Source organism: Rhipicephalus microplus, chromosome 2, assembly GCF_043290135.1.
Source record: "Rhipicephalus microplus isolate Deutch F79 chromosome 2, USDA_Rmic, whole genome shotgun sequence".
NCBI lineage: Eukaryota > Metazoa > Arthropoda > Arachnida > Ixodida > Ixodidae > Rhipicephalus > Rhipicephalus microplus.
In genome coordinates this window covers 43,642,197-43,660,699 of record NC_134701.1, presented here as the reverse complement: position 1 = coordinate 43,660,699, position 18,503 = coordinate 43,642,197, and the positions used below count along the sequence as shown (strand labels likewise).

Below are 18,503 nucleotides of genomic sequence, written 5' to 3'. Positions count from 1 at the left end.
GCGAGACTGTGTGCTGCTTTTGTCGCTAAGAACGTCTGACAATGTTATAATTTATCACCCTAAGCTAGCTGCGGGCTCCAATCTTCTCTGTTTTATTGAAGTTTTTTTTCTCCTCTTCCGCCAACACTCTGTAATCCCACAGCTGTTTTTTAAGCGTCTCAGCCCCTTTCTATTTGCCACGTAGCCTCGTTGAGGGGAACCTAGCCGAGTTTGTGATCATTTCTATGTTTACATGTGAGAAAAACCTGCAAAAATTTGAGACGACTACGAAGAAAGGACATTTATTCCCACACTGTCGCCAGAAGCTTTCATGCATTTTACGCACAGCTAAATGCGAACTACTCAAACTAATTCGCCTAGTGTGCTGGCACATTCGCCAAAGTTTAGAAAGCGAGGCTGCTAAGCGCCGACAACTTAGTGTAAAACCAGTGCCCAGTCGGGCTTACGCTATCTAACCTAAACCAAAGCGCCTGTACCTGTGCCTTTTCTGCTCATGCGCAGTAGTTTCTCGCAAATCGTTCATCGATGTGTTCACAACTTCACAACACGATATACACAGGCATTTATTCAAAAGAGAAAACAAGTTTGCTCATTGAATTTTCAGTCATCTGAGCGTAAGTTGGGGCTGGCTCTGCACAAATAGAGAAGTCCTGAGCAGCCAAGAGCGAGGGAACCGGCTTTTTGAGTGGCTCGAACATTTCTCTCCAAAATTTCTGGAAAAAAGCAAGTTCATTCGACTGCCCATGGCCTTTGCAGAAGGTCGGCACAGTCATCTCTATTATTACATGTAGGTTCTGCAAACAACAAAGCTGTCCTCCGTATCGCAAAACCAGGGGCTCTGGCCCAGCGCCATACCTGATTACTGTACCAGTGTGCCACTGACACTGGGACACTGTCGCACTGCATGAGGCACGCTGGCACTGCACACTAGGATATTCATTATCGGCCAAAATGTGTCTTTAAAACTGTTTTTTAAAAATTTTGGTCATGCGCGCAACGTATTAAGGCTGAAGAAACACGCACGCAGCAAAAAAAACTTCAAAACAAATGGAGACCAAAATCTGACCTACTACATCGACACATCACACATCCTGAGACTTCGTGTGCCACGGTTGCGGTGAACATCGTAGATATTCATTTATAAAGAGTTTATTAACCGTTATAATGTAGTTTCGATCATAACTGACCCATGAGTGGCCATACTTTCACCTTTCACTACAGAAATGAGAAGCTAAAACTTCCGAGATTGGGCATTGCAGCAGATAACTGCTGCCGGGGTCGTGCGGTTTTCTGCGGTACGAGCCGGAACGACTCACTGCCAGAGTACGTTGGTCTTCATTATCAGACTGATACTACTGTCATGCTGTGTTGCAAATAATCAGTTCTATCGATGCCGATAATGAAATACAATGATGAATCTCGATGAAACTTTAGGAAAGCACACCAGCGCCAGGGGGGGGGGGGGGGAGGAGCCTCCATGGGTGGGCTGGAGCCTTTCTTCCCAAAATTTTTGCATGCCCCCTCCCCCACTCCCAAGAGCAAGCATAGTCAGAACACTATGCATAAGTTCTGTGCCTCCCAGCGCCCAAGCAGGAACACAATTGTCGTTGGTACCCCCCCTTTCCCAACAAAATCCTAGCGACACCCCTGACGTGCATCCTATACATATGATTGCTTCAGCGTATTTGCACATACATTTATTGCCTAACTAAAATTAAAGCTTTGTATGTGTAGCACATAGATGAAAATAACAACATGTTCGGTAAACTTTACGCTAGAAATTTCACTTATAAATGTGAAATATTACAGAAAGTGCACCGATCTCACCTAGTTACTTTCTAAGCGCCGCTAATGTTCTCAGTGTGCGGTAGCGACTACAGTGCGACCAGTGCCTCCCAGCTCACATTAATACACTGGGCTACGCTGTACAGTATGGCCCAGTGCGTTTCAGCGCACTGGGCGAAACTGGCCTTGCTGTACAGTGTCTGCCAGTGCCTCGCAGTGCGCTGTAGTACACTGGGACACACTGTACAGCGTTTTCAGTGGCATTCAGCGCGCTGATACTAACTGGCAGACACTGGAAACGCTGTTTGTTTCGATAGGACCATAAGGACCTACTAGGCTCAAGTCTAAAAGTTGATGTTTCTTTACAATTTCGGTACCAACGCTGCATGCTGCGTGCCTCGGGACGTATTTATCGCATGAAATGTATCTGGCAACAACAAGTTTTATTGAGCGTGAAGTAGCTCAGCACGGCCAACGTTTGTACACTGTTGAGAAGTTTCTAGTCTCTGAGCACTGACCCCTGAAACTCAAAGATGTATAGATGATGGCTGGTTAGAGTTGGCTCTGGCAGCCATGGAGAGACAGCTTTTCGCCGAGTGATCAAGGCGCAGCCACAGCCTTGCGTGATAATCACAGGAAGAAAAAACTGTTGTGTTAGTGAGAATGACAATTTTCTTTAACTGGGGAGCGATCAGCAGCTCACCTAGCCTAACCAAATAATGAATCGTTGCGTATACCAGGCTGCTTAATAGCTGCGAGTGCCCTCAGAAGCAAAGTCACGCCTATTTCTGGGTGGATGAGCAAGTTTTTTCTGACTAGAACAGTGGTATCTGCATAAATAAGCGGCTTGCACACTACATGAACGGAACCAGCCCCCTCGGTGCAATGGCCGCCGAGGTGCTGCTTTTTTTTTTGTAAATGGTTTTACGAATGAACAGGAAATACGCGTCTCATCAGTTTTGTCATAGCCAAGTTTTCCAATCACTGCCTGCTTTACGCTCACCAAATTTCGAACAAAAGTGCCTCGCCTAAATCTGCTAACCCTGTGTTTACGCATTATTGGCAAAGTCATACTATCGAAATCTGCAACAAACCGCACATTAGGAGAATGAAAAACTTCCCAGCATTTGGCTACAGAGGAAATCAGGGCACGTTATGCTGGGAAAAAATATCGCACTAAGAAAGCGTTACAACGAATTGCACAGTAAGTTCTTGTGAGTGACAGCGTGTTCTTGTGTTAAATTTCCGTACATAAACTTCCCTCAAGTATAGGAAGTTAGGAGCCACTTCGTCACATAACAAATTCTGTTGGAAGAAGCACCGATTTTTAAACAGGTCCGAGCAGCTGACGGGACGAGTTCCTACTTCAGTATACGGATAAGTATTTACGCGGTCTCTAAATTCTATCCCAATGAAAAAAGCGGAGCATGCAGAGCTTCAGCGCGAGCGCAGGGACCATACTATAACTCAACGGGCATGCTTTCACGGCTTTTCAAGCGCAGTACGCAGCTGCGGTCTTGTAGCATCAAAATAAACGCTTGTAAGTGAAGCTCTACATATCACCGAACAACGTGTTACGTTTAGAAGATCCACGATCTTGTTTAGCAATATCTGCATTTATACGACAATAGCCGTGTCACAAATCGAACATCCCGATCAGCCTCAATCGAAATGTGCATATAGTGACTCTGTTCAAAACAGCCGGACGCAATGGCAAAGTGCCTTACCTGACAAATCCGTAATCGGCGTCAAAAAGAAGGCAAACCAAGCTTTGTGAAAAATTCTTCGAAAAAGCTCTATGGTGAGAGGATAGTCTGGGTATAATATGGCATGAGTCACGATACCTCCACATATTACAACAAGGAGTCCCATGCGCATAAAACTTGTAAAGTCACGAAGTACCTGAAACGAGAACACATCATCACCTCGGTGCAGGATAGTTTTTACACTAGTGGGTGTCACTCATAGCGGTCTTCCCTATTTGTCCCAGAATGTAAGATTTTGGGCCTGCGGCTAGTAAGGATTGCCTCAGTGAAGACACTGAGACAGACTAGCAGCCATCTTTACTCCACTGATTTGCGGCCGCAATAGCCCGCTTCCAGTAGCTGCCAACTACGTCCCACGAGGGCCCCCGTGGTTGTTGTTCTCGTTTTCCACGAGCACTCGCAGCAGCTGAGCGCTCCTATAAAGTACGATAACGCGTGCAATACATAAATATTTACACGAAACGTGGAAGCATGCCAGCTTGTTTTCTGCATACAAGAATATCACCTTATAAAGAACTCCGTCAACTTAGAAAAGCCTGATAGACGTATTGTCCAGATGGCAGCGCATATACTTAAATTTTTTGCTCCCAGAACGCCTGAAGAAAACCTAAGGAGCTTGAAGATTGCTTGAGCTCGGCGACCTTGCTCATACACTCTAAAAAAAGGCCTAAAAGGGGTAGGGAGGTTAGTCCTTTTGGGGATCAACCTTTTCATTACAACTATTCTTTTTGGGCACTAACTGCTAGAAGGTAAGCAATCAGTCCTTGAAAGATTACCTGCAAGATGACTAAAGGTTGCTCCGGAGATGACTAATGGTTACTCCTGTAAGGAATGACAGCTGATATTCAAAAGTGGTCCCTAACGGAGCAAATGTTACTCTCGTTAGGACTAACTGTTGATCCCAAAAAATCATCCCTAAGAGAGGGAGTGTTACTCCATCAGTATAAACTGTTATTTTATTTGAAGAACTATTAAAGGAAATAATGCTAACTTCACTGTTCATTCAACTGGTCATCTTCACCCAACTGACATGATAAGTATGGTAAGCTGCGCTTCACTCAGTACTAGATCCGTGATTATGTGTATAGGGACGAAAAATTGCAGCCACCAATTCAAAGCTAGCAACCTTTATTTTCGCCAAACAGTGTGTCATGCAAACAAGCGGTGTTGGCCATCGGCTGCTGTCCGTATTTGCCTGCGAGAAATACGAGAAATTGTAGTTACAAAATGAAATGGCTAGAAGACCACGACTTGATCACCCTAAGCCCCAATATTTATGAAGTCACATGCTCATAAAATATGCTTATACATCCCACGCACAGTGCTTTTTCAGCTTTAATATTGCCACAAGGCAGTAGTTGGATTGGGGCATAAAGTGTTAGAAGGTCTCTGCCTGAAAGAAAAGACTACGAAGTGGATGGAGACTGGCCCCAGCCCGCCAGTGTGCCAGGCATTGTCGTCGCATGTAAACGTCGTAATATATCTGCAAATATTCGTTTCCTTGTAAGATTACTGGTGGAGGTGCTGGGTACGCCTACCTGGCTTTCCCGGCAAACAAACACGGAACTTCGGAGTGGTCGCCACCTTCATTTTTCTGCAATGGATCAACAGGCCCACCCACAAGAGCAACAGCAGCCGCAGCAGCAGCTGCGGCTGCCTCCTCAGATTCTTCCGCCTCCACGAGACCCCGGAACCTTCTCGGGCACAGGCAAGGACAAGGTGAATGTTGAAGATTGGGTCGCATTGTACGGGCGCGTGAGCGACTGCTATAGGTGGGACCCTACGTTGATGCTGGCCAACGTTGTAGTTTACTTGCGGGATACGGCGTTCACCTGGTATGAGACGCATGAATCGGAGTTGACCACCTGGGACGTTTGCAAATTGAAGCTTGTCGAGTTGTTCAGCAGGCCATTTGGGTGACAGCAGGCCGCGAGGAAAGACCTGGAATGTCGCGTGCAGACATCGACGGAATCGTATGTATCTTACATACAGGGCGTATTGGGCCTCTGTCGAAAGGTGGACGAGAACATGAGCGAAACTGACGAAGTCGCTCACATATTAAAGGGAATTGCCGATGACGCCTTCAATCTGTATTGCTGGGCGCCAGACCGTCGTATTGTTCACCGTGCTTGAGCAGTGCCCACATGACGTGATTCTTGGTCTCGACTTTCTCTCTGCGCACTCCGCCTTTATCGACTGCTCGACGGGTCTTCTTCAGTTGGAACTGCCTTTTGACGCCGCTGTTGCCCGTGATGCTCAAAGTCGCCTTTGTGCCACCGAGTTCCTGCATCTTCCGCCGCAAGCCGCGACCTACGTGCAGCTCGTGCGTGATCCGCCTGTGCGCGATGGTGAATATGTCGTTTCACCTATTACCGACGTTGTGCTAAAGCATTCCATTGCTGTCCCGCACACCGTGGTGAGAGTACCCCATAATCAGACCCATCTGTCTCTTTTGAACTTTGGTTTCTGCGCGCACGTGCTGTCTGCTGGTATTAAACTAGGCGTCATGTCGTCGTTGCAAGAGTGTGATATTTCTGAACTGTCGGCTCAACAACCTACTCCGCAAGTCAACTTGCTCACTGCGCTCAACCTGTCAAGCATTGACATTGCCAAAATGATAGCGCCAGATCTTTCGCCCTCCGAAGCACAAGACCTTCACCATCTGTTGACATCCTATGCGGACATATTCGATCTTGACAACCACCCTTTAGGCCAGACATCAGTTGTGACCCTTCACATAAACACCGGCAATGTCAATCCAATTCATCGCCGCCCTTACCGTGTCTCCGCTGCCGAACGCTCTGTCATCCAGAAAGAGGTCGAGAAAATGCTTGCCAAAGGCGTCGTCCAACACTCATCTAGTCCGTGGGCATCCCCGGTAGTGCTTGTCAAGAAGAAGGACAACACATGGTGGTTTTGCGTCGACTATAGACATCTCAACAAGGTCACTAAGAAGGACGTTTACCCCTTACCAAGAATAGATGATGCCCATGACTGCCTTCATGGCGCAACGTTTTTCTCGTCCATTGACCTTCAATCTGGTTATTGGCAGATCGCTGTTGACCCACGGGACCGAGAAAAAACAGCATTTGTAACCCTGGATGGGTTATACCAATTTAAAGTAATGCCGTTTGGGCTTTGTAATGCGCCGGCAACCTTTGGGCGCATGATGGATTCCCTTCTGCGCGGCTTCAAATGGTCCACTTGCTTACGCTACTTAGATGATATAATTGTTTTTTCGACGACGTTCGCAAGCCATCTTGAGCGACTGTCCAGTATTCTCCAAGTATTCCGCAACGCTGGTCTCCAGCTGAACTCCTCCAAATGCCGTTTCGGCCGTCGCGAAATAACTGTACTTGGTGACCCCGTTAACGCATCTGGGGTAGAGCCCAATCCGGACAAAACTAGCGCAGTGACTCAATTTCCCGTGCCCTCTTCTCCTAAGGATGTGCGGAGCTTTCTTGGTTTGTGCTCCTATTTTCGCCGCTTTATCCGGAATTTTGCCGATATTGCGCGGCCTCTCACTGAGCTTCTTAAAAAAGACGTCCCATTTACTTGGACTTCGCCTTAACGTGCTGCATTTTCGGTGCTCATTACAGCCCTCGCGACTACGCCAATGTTAGCCCACTTCGATCTGACCGCACCTACAGAAGGTCGGACTGACGCGAGTGGCCACAGAATTGGTACTGTTTTAGCTCACCTTCAGCATGGACGTGACTGCGTCTTCGCTTACACCAGCCACCTTTTGTCCCCTGCCGAGAACAACTATTCCATCACCTAAACAGAGTGTCTTTCTCTTGTTTGGGCTGTCGCTAAATTTCGCCCGTACCTGTTCGGTCGCAGTTTTACTGTTGTAACGGCTCATCATGCAATCTGCTGGCTTTTCTCGCTCAAGGATCCCACGGGACGTCTCGGTCGTTGGTCTCTCCGCCTCCAAGAATACACCTTCTCAGTCGTGTATAAATCTGGTCACCTCCATCAAGACGCCGACTGCCTGTCACGGTATCCAGTGTATCCACCAGACGCCACAGAGAGAGCTACGGAGGCTTGCATGTTATCATTATCAGACTTTCTTGATATCGCTTTTGAGCAACGCAGCGACCCGGATTTACTTTTCATCATAGAAAGCCCGAGTGCCGCCACTCCACCCACTTCTCTGAACTTGTATTTCCTTCATGGAGGTGTTGTCTACCTCCACAACATGCGCCCTAATGATCCTGACCACCTTCTCGTCATGCCTTTCCATTTGCCTGTAGAAGTTCTCCGACAGCTTCACGATGAACCTGCCGCTGGTCACCTGGGAGTCACCCGCACTTATTATCGCGTCCGGCGCCGTTTTTTCTGGCCACGCTTATATAGCTCTGTGCAAAAGTATGTCGCCCGCTGCGACCTTTGTCAACGTCGAAAACGACCAACATCGCTTACAGCTGGCCTTCTTAACCCTATTGAGATCCATGCTGAATCATTCTACCGCGTAGGGCTCGACCTTCTCGGACCATTGCCACGTTGCATCTGGGAACAAATGGGTTGCCGTGGTGACCGATTACTTGGCACGTTACGCGATCACCCGCGCTCTTCCAACCAGCTGCGCTACCGATGTCGCCGACTTTCTACTGCATGACATAATGTTGCATCACGGCGCTCCTCGACAGCTCGTTACTGACCAAGGCCGATACTTTTATCTCGCGTCGTCCAGGATATCGTACGTTCTTGTTTCACGACCCACAATTTCACAACGGCATATCATTCACATACTAATGGACTTAAAGAGTGCCTGAATCGCACTATTACCGACATATTGTCAATGTATGTTTCTCCAGACCACCGTGACTGGGACGCAACGTTACCTTTCGTCACCTTCGCTTACAACTCCTCCAGACAAGACACTGCAGGCTATTCCCCGTTCTACCTTCTTTATGGACGAGAACCCTCTCTGCCCCTTGATACACTACTTCCCACTGGTTGGAACTCCCTTGTCACATACGTCCGCGATGCCATAGAGCGAGCCTACGCAGCACGACAGATTGCCCGAGAACGACTCATACTTTCTCGAGCCTCTCAGAAAGAACCATACGATCATCACCACCGTGAAGTTTTGTATGCACCAAGTTCTCTCGTACTCTTGTGGACCCCATGTCGTCACATCGGCCTCTCAGAAAAACTTTATTTCGCTATGACGGACCATACAAGGTCCTACGCAAGATCACCAACCTCACCTACAAGATACAGCGAGTCGTTGACGAAGCGCACACAATACCACCACCATCCACTGTTGTGAACGTCGTAAGACTGAAGCCTTATATGTCACCCAACACTTCGCTTTCGTGACAAGCGCCGCGTCGGCGCTTTAACGCCGCGGGGTAGTGCCGCAAGGCAATAGTGGGATTGGGGCATAAAGCGGTAAAGGGTCTCTGCCTGAAAGAAAAGACTACAAAGTAAATAGAGACTGGTCCCAGCCCGCCAGTGTGCCAGGCAATGTCGTCGCGTGTAAACGTCGTAAATATCTGCAAATATACGTTTCCTTGTAAGATTATTATTCCTCATGTAAAGTGCCAAGGCAATGAAACTGAAAAAAAGCCTACCTTTAAAATCGACGAGGCACGTGGTTTGCCGAGCCAGCCAATACAAAAATTTTTGATCACACTTCTAAATGACAGCGTCCATTTTTAAGGCTTTCCACAAAAGATTACGCGAAGGAATCTTGCATGCAAGCTGGAGTGTCCGTTTCTTCGCAGGAGTGTTGCGGTGTTCAGTCCATTGAACAACCGCTCCACAGAAACGCACATGCATGTGCGTGCAAAATAGCAGCACATGTAAAGAAGTAGGTTCTTCACAGCTACGCTGATAACCTCTGAAGCGGCTCTCGCCTTCCACAGAGCAATAGAGACCATGATGAGTGACGAACACGAGCTGCACTCCTGACTGCAGCGATACGGGCGATTCCAAATAAGTCCGGCTCGGATGAATACACATTGTTCGCGCTGAAATCTACGTCATACTTGCATGACTGTCACCGATGTTAAATGTTGTTACGTTTATTGCAGAAGTTTTAAATTCTTACAATAGATGGCCCAGTATTAACGTCCAACAAAGTAATCTTTTCTCACATTACTTTCTTCATCGTAACTGTAATTAGGCTGACAAGCCTTGTCATCAGTTCGAGGAAACCGTGAACCTGCATTTGCCACATTCTTCATCCCTTAGTCACCTGGCTACCGCAACCATTCCACCACCTCGACAAAGTAGAAAGGTGAGTTCCGGAACGATAGGGCTCACCTGACCGAGAGCCAGACCTTTGAAAGGCTGCTGACCTGTGCATTAAAAAAAATCTGCAGAAAAGAGGTCTTTTAGCCACTTCAACCCCTACCTGAGGGACTATCTGAGCCATTCGTCTTCTCGTTAGTCCTCCAAGTTTGCACACTACACGCACTTCACCACACTTGGCCGTCTGGTGGACTTACCACACGATTTGTTGACTAAAGTAGACGTTACTCCCCCTCTTAGCTGGTTTCTTTCTTATAGTGAAGACCCCGAAAACTAATTTTATGAAGCTTTTTATTGAACACTCAATCTCAGTTGAACCTTTCAGCGCTGCGAAAGCTGCAGCCTTAGGAAAATTGTAAGGTCCTCGAGATGCGTTCACCCTGTAGGCATTGTCTTGTCTGATTCTCGTCTGCTTGACGTCTTTTTGGTGTTGAAACTGTGCTCTTGTTGGTACTTGCTGCCCACCACGCAAAAGCCTCTTGGAGAACGCCAGCTCATCATTGCTTCACAGAGTTCTACGATTTTACTAAGAATATCTATTTGGAAAACTTCAAAAGCCTGTAGCTCGTCTCATGGGGGCCTTCAGGTTGTCCTGTTATCTGGGAAAAGCAATACTGCGCTACAGGCAATCAGTGCCACTGAGTGCCGCTCTCGAGGTGTGTTTGAATTCTGCGACCATGACTGGTCTTGTTCTGCTGTAACCGGAACCTCGCGTGAGGATCGTTCTGCCTGACCCATTGCTGCTGATTTACTAACCTCATCTTAAACCACGTGTTCACGTCATGAAGGCTGTCATCTCTGCAACAAACCACGTTGCGAAGTGTGCGCGCACATGACGACATCTAAACTAGTTTCAAGTACCTCATTCAGCTTTTCAATAAAAATACGTGGGGACAACACCTGTGATAGTACCAACGTCGTCTATCTTCTCAAGGGTTCAACATGCAAAGTTCAATGTATAGATCAAACAGAGACAAGTTCCAGAATTCGTTTTCTTAATCACCGTGCATACGCCATAAGCCTTCCCAATCTACAACTGTCGAAGCACATCAGTGTGCCTGGCCACTGTTTCGACAAAGGTAGGGCCACTATTATTCAGTCCAGTTTCAAGACAAATCACGATAGGGAAGTGAGGGAATCCTTCTTGATCCACAAATTCGACACCATTTGTTCAGGTATCAATAAAAAGTACGAAAGCTCACCTGTATCGCACTATACAACACGAATTCTTATATTAGTAAAATATTTTAATGTATAATCAAATGGATATTAGTCATGCGTGGTTCCTTTACTTCAGAGCTCTTTTACAAGTCCTGCCAACCACACGGTGTCCCAGGTTTTAATACACAAGGAAATCTGACTTTCGTATATTCATGCATCCGTCGCATGTCAGCCTTGTTAACACGAGCTTTCTGACAGATTACCAATTTTTTTCACTTCGATTGTCCTAGCTGTTGTACCGAGATCTTCACATGATCCCATAAAAGCGACTGCATTTTATCATACCTACTCACTCTTACGAAGGCCATGCCACGGCCGAAACGTTAGTAAAGGCAATTTTCTTTTCAAATGTGCTATCTGGAAGTTCATATATATATATATATATATATATATATATATATATATATATATATATATATATATATATATATATATATATATATATATATATATATATATATATATATATATATATTGTTAAGGCGTTTATTAGCCGGCACACAGTGAGCATGCACAATGGCGACGACAGTAACGGCCAAGCACGGGCTCTCAGCGCGAGCAGCATCCTTTTTGTGTAGACCCACTAGAAGGCACCTGAAAGTTCGACCAATTTTAGTGTTCGGAAGCTTCTCTACAATTACCCCGGGGTCGAAGAGGGAGCGGCCTGGCGATCTAACAGCTTGTCACTATGAGCGGGTCATAGTAAGCCTCCAGGCGCTCCACGTTGACTATGTCACGCCCGCGACGGCGCAGGTCCGAAGTTTGTTCAATTGGTTCGATCAGATAGTTGACCGTATATGTGCGCTCGATGACACGGTAGGGGCCTTCGTATTTGGGAAGCAGTTTGGAAGAAAGGCCAGCTACAGAGGTCGGGATTGAGAGCCATACAAGAGAACCAGGAAGGAACGTGGGCTCAGAAGTAGCGGAGCCATCACGAATAATCTTCTGCCGCTCTTGCTCATGCGTCGTAAAATCTTGGAAAGCTCTCGACACTCTTCAGAGAGCCTGGGGAATTAGGCGCACACTCAAATGGATCCGGCGTGTACGGGAGTATCGTGTCGATAGTGTGTGACGGGTGCCTTCCGTACTACAAGAAGAAAGGTGAAAACCCAGCTGTGCTCTGAGGGGCGGTGTTGAAGGCGTATGTGACGAAGGGCAGTATAGTATCCCAATTCGTGTGATTGGAGGCGACGTACATCGAAAGCATGTCGCCAAGGGTGCGGTTAAAGTGTTCGGTGAGACCATTCTTCTGCGGGTAGTAAGCAGTAGTTTTTCGGTTGACAGAATGGCACTCCGTAAGAATGGCTTCGACGACTTCTGACAAGAAGACACGGCCTCGATCACTGAGAAACTCCTGAGGTGGACCGTGGCGCAGCATGAATCGATGCAGTAGGAAGGACGCAACATCACGCGCAGTAGCCGCAGGGATAGCGGCAGTTTCGGCGTATCGCGCTAAATGATCTACGGCGACGATGACTCAGCGGTTACCAGCCGACGTCAGAGGAAGTTGTCCATACAAATCAATACCTATGTGCCCAAACGGATGCTCAGGGCAAGGTAATGGTTGCAGACTGGCTGGCGACATGTGTGCTGACGGTTTGAAGGCGTTGGCAAGTGAGGCAGGAGCGAACGAACTGCTGCACGTAGCGGTACATCCCGCGCCAGAAGTAGCGTTGTCGAATGCGATGGCAGGTTTTGAATACCCCAGAGTGCGCGCATTGCGGATCAGTATGGAAGGATTCACATATCTCTGACCGCAAACTGCGGGGTATCACGAGTTACCACTGCCGGCCATCGGCGTCGTAATTGCGTCGGTGTAGGCCATCACGGATGGCGAAATGGTGAGCTTGACGACGCAAGGCACACGTGGATGGCGTTGCAGATGAATCAGAGAGCAAGTCGATGAGCGGGCGGATCCAATTATCCTTTCGCTGTTCGGTAGCGATGATGTCAACATCAATGGCAGAAACAGCCGCCGAGGATACTGAACAGAGCATATCACCTTCAGGCAGAGGGGAGCGCGAGAGGGCGTCGGCGTCAGCATGCTGGCGTCCCTTGCGGTACAGCACGTGCATTTCGTAGTCTTGTAAGGAAAGAGCCCAACGGGCGAGACGGCCTGAGGGATCCTTCAATTACGAAAGCCAGCATAGTGCATAATGGTTGGTGACGACATCGAATGAGTGACCATACAAATAAGGTCGAAACTTTGTAAGGGCCCAGACGATCGCCAGGTACTGTTTCTCCGTGGCGGTGTAATTTGTCTCTGCTCTCGTGAGCGTACGGCTTGCATATGCTACAACATATTCAGGGAATCCGGGTTCACGCGGCACCAGGACAGCGCCGAGGCTTACACCGCTGGCGTCTGTGTGCACCTCCGTCGGGGCCGTAGGGTCGTAGTGGCGTAGAATGGGAGGAGACGTCAGCAAATGGCGGAGCTTCGCGAACGCGTTGTCGCACTCAGACGACCACGAATTGAGGGGCCCGTTAATTCCAAGGAGCTTCGTCAGCGGTGATATAATCGTAGCAAAGTTTCGTATGAAGTGTCGGAAGTATGAGCACAGGCCCACGAAACTACGGAGTTCTTTGACGGACGCAGGTTTGGGGAGTTCAGCCACGGCCCGAAGCTTGGCTGAGTCAGGAAGAATGCCATCCTTAGGCATGACGTACCCTAGGATGGTGAGTTGCCGTGCTGCAAAGCGACACTTCCTCATATTTAGTTGCAAGCCGGCATTGCTCACACGTGCGAAAACTTCTTTCAGACGTTGGAGATGCGTGGAGAAATCTGGGGCGAACACAAAAACGTCATCGAGGTAACACAAGCACGTGTGGCATTTCAAGTTGCGCAGAACGGTGTCCATCATGCGCTCTAAGGTCGCAAGTGCATTACATAGACGAAACGGCATGACGTTGAATTCGTACAAGCCATCGGGTGTGATAAACGCAGTCTTCGAGCGAGCGTCATATGCTATGGGTACTTGCCAGTACCGCGAGTGCAGATTGAGAGAAAAAAAAATTTGGCTCCGTGAAGGCTATCAATTGCGTCATCGATGCGCGGCAGTGGGTAAACATCCTTGCGAGTGATCTTATTGAGCCGTCTGCAGTCCACACATAACCACACAGAACCATCTTTCTTCGCTACAAGAACAGGAGACACCCATGAACTGTCTGAGGGCCGAATAACGTCGCATCTGAGCATATCATCAACTTGCTCGTTCATTTCCTGACGTCCAGCAGGCGACACGCGGTAGGGACGTTGCCGTAATGGTGGATGGGCACCACTGTCGATACGATGTGTAACAGCGAACGCGTGACCGAGAGAACTTCGCCCGACATCGAAAGAAGAACGATATTCTCGCAGCAGGTCCAGAAGCTGGGAACGCTGTACCGAAGTGAGGTTGTCATCAATGTAGGGGCCAAATACATCAGGATATGATGAATCCGGAAGTGGAAACAGCACTGACGGTACGCGAATTGGGACAACGCGAGTCGTCAGGTACGTCCAGCACTTGTGCGTTATCCACTGGTTCCACTCTGCCGAGACATTCCCCTCGAACCAAGGTAACAGTGTATGGGAATGGGTTGGTCACAAAAAAAAGCGGCGTTGCCCTGGGTGATTTGCATGGTCGCGAAAGGTACTAGCAACCCTTTCCTTCGGCAAGCACGGTCGGATGGCGAAACGAGTGCAATTGTGTCGGAGAGTCCAGCGCAGTAGACAGATACACCCATCGACGAGCTTGGAGGCACTATGGTATCGTCTTTCACGAGAATCTTGCTCAGTTTCAAGGGACTGTCTTCCGGCGTCAAATGCGAGGAGGGTGAGAGTTCAATTTCGGCAGCGGCACAATGGATAATGGCGTCATTGCGGGAGAGAAAATCCCACCCCTGGTTGACGTCATGAGAGCATGCAGGAATGATGATGAATTGGCCGACATACAGAACGCCCTGAATGACAACGCGAGCTGTGCACTCTGCTGTAGGATTTATACATTGCGAACTGGCAGTATGAAGAGACAACCCAGAAATTGGCGTCGTCACTTTTCGAAGCAAGCGGGAAAGTTTTCGCCCATAACGGATACTGCAGCTCCAGTGTCAATAAGAGCAGATGCATAAACACCGTCCACAATCATGTCTATGACTTTAGATGGGCGGCTCTGAGGGCTTTCAGATTGCAATAGCATCGCAGTCCTTGTCTCTGGGACTGCGACGACTACAGGTTTTCCCGCTCACTTTAATCCAAGTGCCAGACTAAATAATCTGCACGCCATTGAAATAATCTGAGCGCTGAGCTATTTAATCCATGTGCCAAACATTTAATCCAAGCGCCAACATATTTAATCCAAGCGCCAACTCACTCGGGCCGCGTGCCATTGAGTTTAATCCAAGTGCCACCGTGTTTAATCCAATTGCCAATGACTTTAATTCAGGTGCCATTTAGTTTAATCCATACGCTAGAAACACACAGTTAGCCACTATATATAGTATAAACGTCAGAATAACGTAAACATGGCGTCACAGCAAGAACTTTTCCCTCGGCTATACATGGTAGCGCTCATGAAATGAAGTGCGCAGTGCGACTTCCCCTTAACATTTTGGTGTCATAGCTTCAAAATAAAAAAAAACAGTCAGTAGTAATTGCATTTATGGGTACCTAAATGTATTTGCTCATAGAGTCCATGTTATTCTTTATTGCATTGCTACTGCTTCATTCCGGTTAACCATCTACACAATCGCATATGCATAGATTCGTGTCGTCTGCTGAGCAGACTGCATTTGGCTACTTATGCGCTGAGGCTACCGCAGTCGTCTGCTCAGCCCAGGGAAATCAGTGACCGACAGATGATATATATTCGTTCTTGAAATAAAAAATAACCGCTTAAAGATAGCAAACTTGCATTTATTCGGGTTAATGTGGAAATAAGTTGTTATTAAAGCATCAAAAAAAGATGCTCCGGTTTTCATGTAACAGACGACGCTTAGTGTAGCTGAAGCGTGTTTACATGAAACGTGTGTTTTCATATGGGAACATTTGCAGACGAAGAGAGAGCTTTGCTTGAAGTCATGGCTGGACGCAAACGAGGACCACACTTTAAGAACCCCGACGAACCTCGTCGAAAAAACAGCAGAGTATCGGTGGTCGATAGGGCTAGAATTGTGGACGTTTACAGGCGTGGTGGTGACTTAAAGCAACTGGCCGACGCTCTAGGCATCAACATTAAAACAGCAAGATCGATTGCCGCTACCGACAGAGAAACATCAAAGCATGGTGGGGGTTCAAAAAGGAAGTTTGGAGATGACGTCGTGAGTACATTGAGATGAATTGTCGACGAAAACTGTACATTTACATTGAAGCAAATAAAGGAGGCCCTGGATAAAGAAATGCCAGGAGTAAGAATCAGTGCAAGCACAGTAGACCGCTTGCTAGATGCCCACTTCTGCTCGATGAAGCTAGTGACGCAGAGGCCCACAGATCGCAACCGTGACGACATCAAGCACAGCCGCATGCTGTACGCCCAATGGCTGCAGTCTTATGGCCTGCGTGTTTGCCGCTTCTATTTGGATGAGACTAACTTCAATATCTGGTGTTCCAGGAACTTCAGCAGGGCAGCTAAAGGACAACTAGCTGTGCACATTACCACAACGACAAAGGGAGTGAACTTGAACATTATAGCATGCATGTCCGCAAATGGAGTTATTCACTGGACTGTGGTGGACAAAGTTCATTGGGTTGTGTTTAATGACTTCCTCAGTGCTGTTTCGGTCCGCGTAGAACGTTATGAGCCAAATGCAGAAGCTGTATTCCTTTTTGACAATGCACCTGCACACGCTCGAGCAGAACAGGCGGCTTTGGCTAACTCCATGCACTCTATTAAGCGCCTGCCAGCGTACAGTCCCTTTTCTTAACCCTATAGAAGAAGCCTTCTCGAAATTCAAGTCACACGTGAAGGCCTACCTGAGCGAACGTCGTAATTTAGTTTTAGTGACACCGCAAGGCATGACGAAAAAGGAGCGCATGCGTTCTTTGCTGCTGGATGCGGCTCGCCACTCCATGCAACAAATACAGCGCGTGGACTGCGCGGCCTTTGATCGGCAAAATTCCTCTTTCGTGCCTGCCGCTTTGCGTGAAGATCACTTGTGAACATCCGTCTCCGAGCCCTATGAGACAGTTCTGTTTTAATAAATACACTAACCTGTGCCTATGTTGCATTTCATGAATAATTAGTAGTAATCACTCTTGTTTTCCTGTATATATATGTATGTGTACACACACACACACACACTATATATATATATATATATATATATATATATATATATATATATATATATATATATATATATATAGTGTGTGTGTGTGTGTGCGTGTGTATGCGTGTGTATGTGTGTGTGTGTACATGTGTGTGTAAAGATAGAGAGTGGAGACAGAACAAATAGTTTAGTGATTGCACTGAATCCGCAAGCTTCCAATGTGCGATGAGAGGCATAATGCCACGCAAAAAAACAGGTACACAAAAAAAGAGAGAGCTAGGCCCAAGGTCAGTTGCGTGTTATTATCATGTTGTATCCTCTGTGTTCGTTTCATCGCATTCGTCAAGTACGTCACAAAACTAACAAGCTAAACGAACAGTCAGTACTCTTCGTATCATTGGAGACATTTAACTTTGTTAATATAAAAAATTATGAGCGTACAATAATGTAAAATAAAACCTATATTGCCACATCAGGATGATCAGTTTACGTTTTATGTTCACTATAGGAAAAAAAACATATTGGAATTATCTCTAATTCACAGTGCGTGCTGCGCAACGGCTTCCTAATTTCTTGATAATGTAGCTGTCTTTGACCCATCACTGCCCACGACCATGCTTTTAATCTTTTAGTATGCGTTCCGGCACTCCGATAAACAAAGTGTGTCGTTCGCATCACATGACCTGTACTGGTAATGTAATGTTGTAGTGTGTACCAAAGCCAATTATGAACTTCAGTGACGGATACTGAATTTCATTGCAGTGTAAAATATTCAATTATATGTTCCTGCGTTTTTTTCGTTTTCATTAAAATTATTTCACCTGGACCAAGCACTCATTATACAAACTTGCGCATAGCAAAGTATAAGCACTCCAAACATGACTTAAGCGAACCACGGCAGTAATATTTTTCAAGAATACTATCGGCGAATACAAATAATAATGATTGATTCTACCTTCCGACTATTGTTCTTTATACTGTAGGAACTGCATTTCAATTGCACTGCCGTTTTACGCTTCGTATTCTGGTTTTTGTGCATGGATTAAACTGGCTGGCACCTGAATTAAAGTCATTGGCAATTGGATTAAACACGGTGGCACTTGGATTAAACTCAATGGCACGCGGCTTGAGTGAGTTGGCGCTTGGATTAAATATGTTGGCGCTTGGATTAAATGTTTGGCACAAGGATTAAATAGCTCGGCACTCAGATTATTTCAATGG

The 18,503-nt window shown here is 47.0% G+C and overlaps 1 pseudogene; it reads right to left on the bottom strand.

The window, feature by feature from the left end:
• LOC142788947 (transient receptor potential cation channel subfamily M member-like 2) overlaps positions 1-18,503 on the bottom strand; it is a 1,303,464-nt pseudogene that overhangs the window by 337,612 nt on the left and 947,349 nt on the right.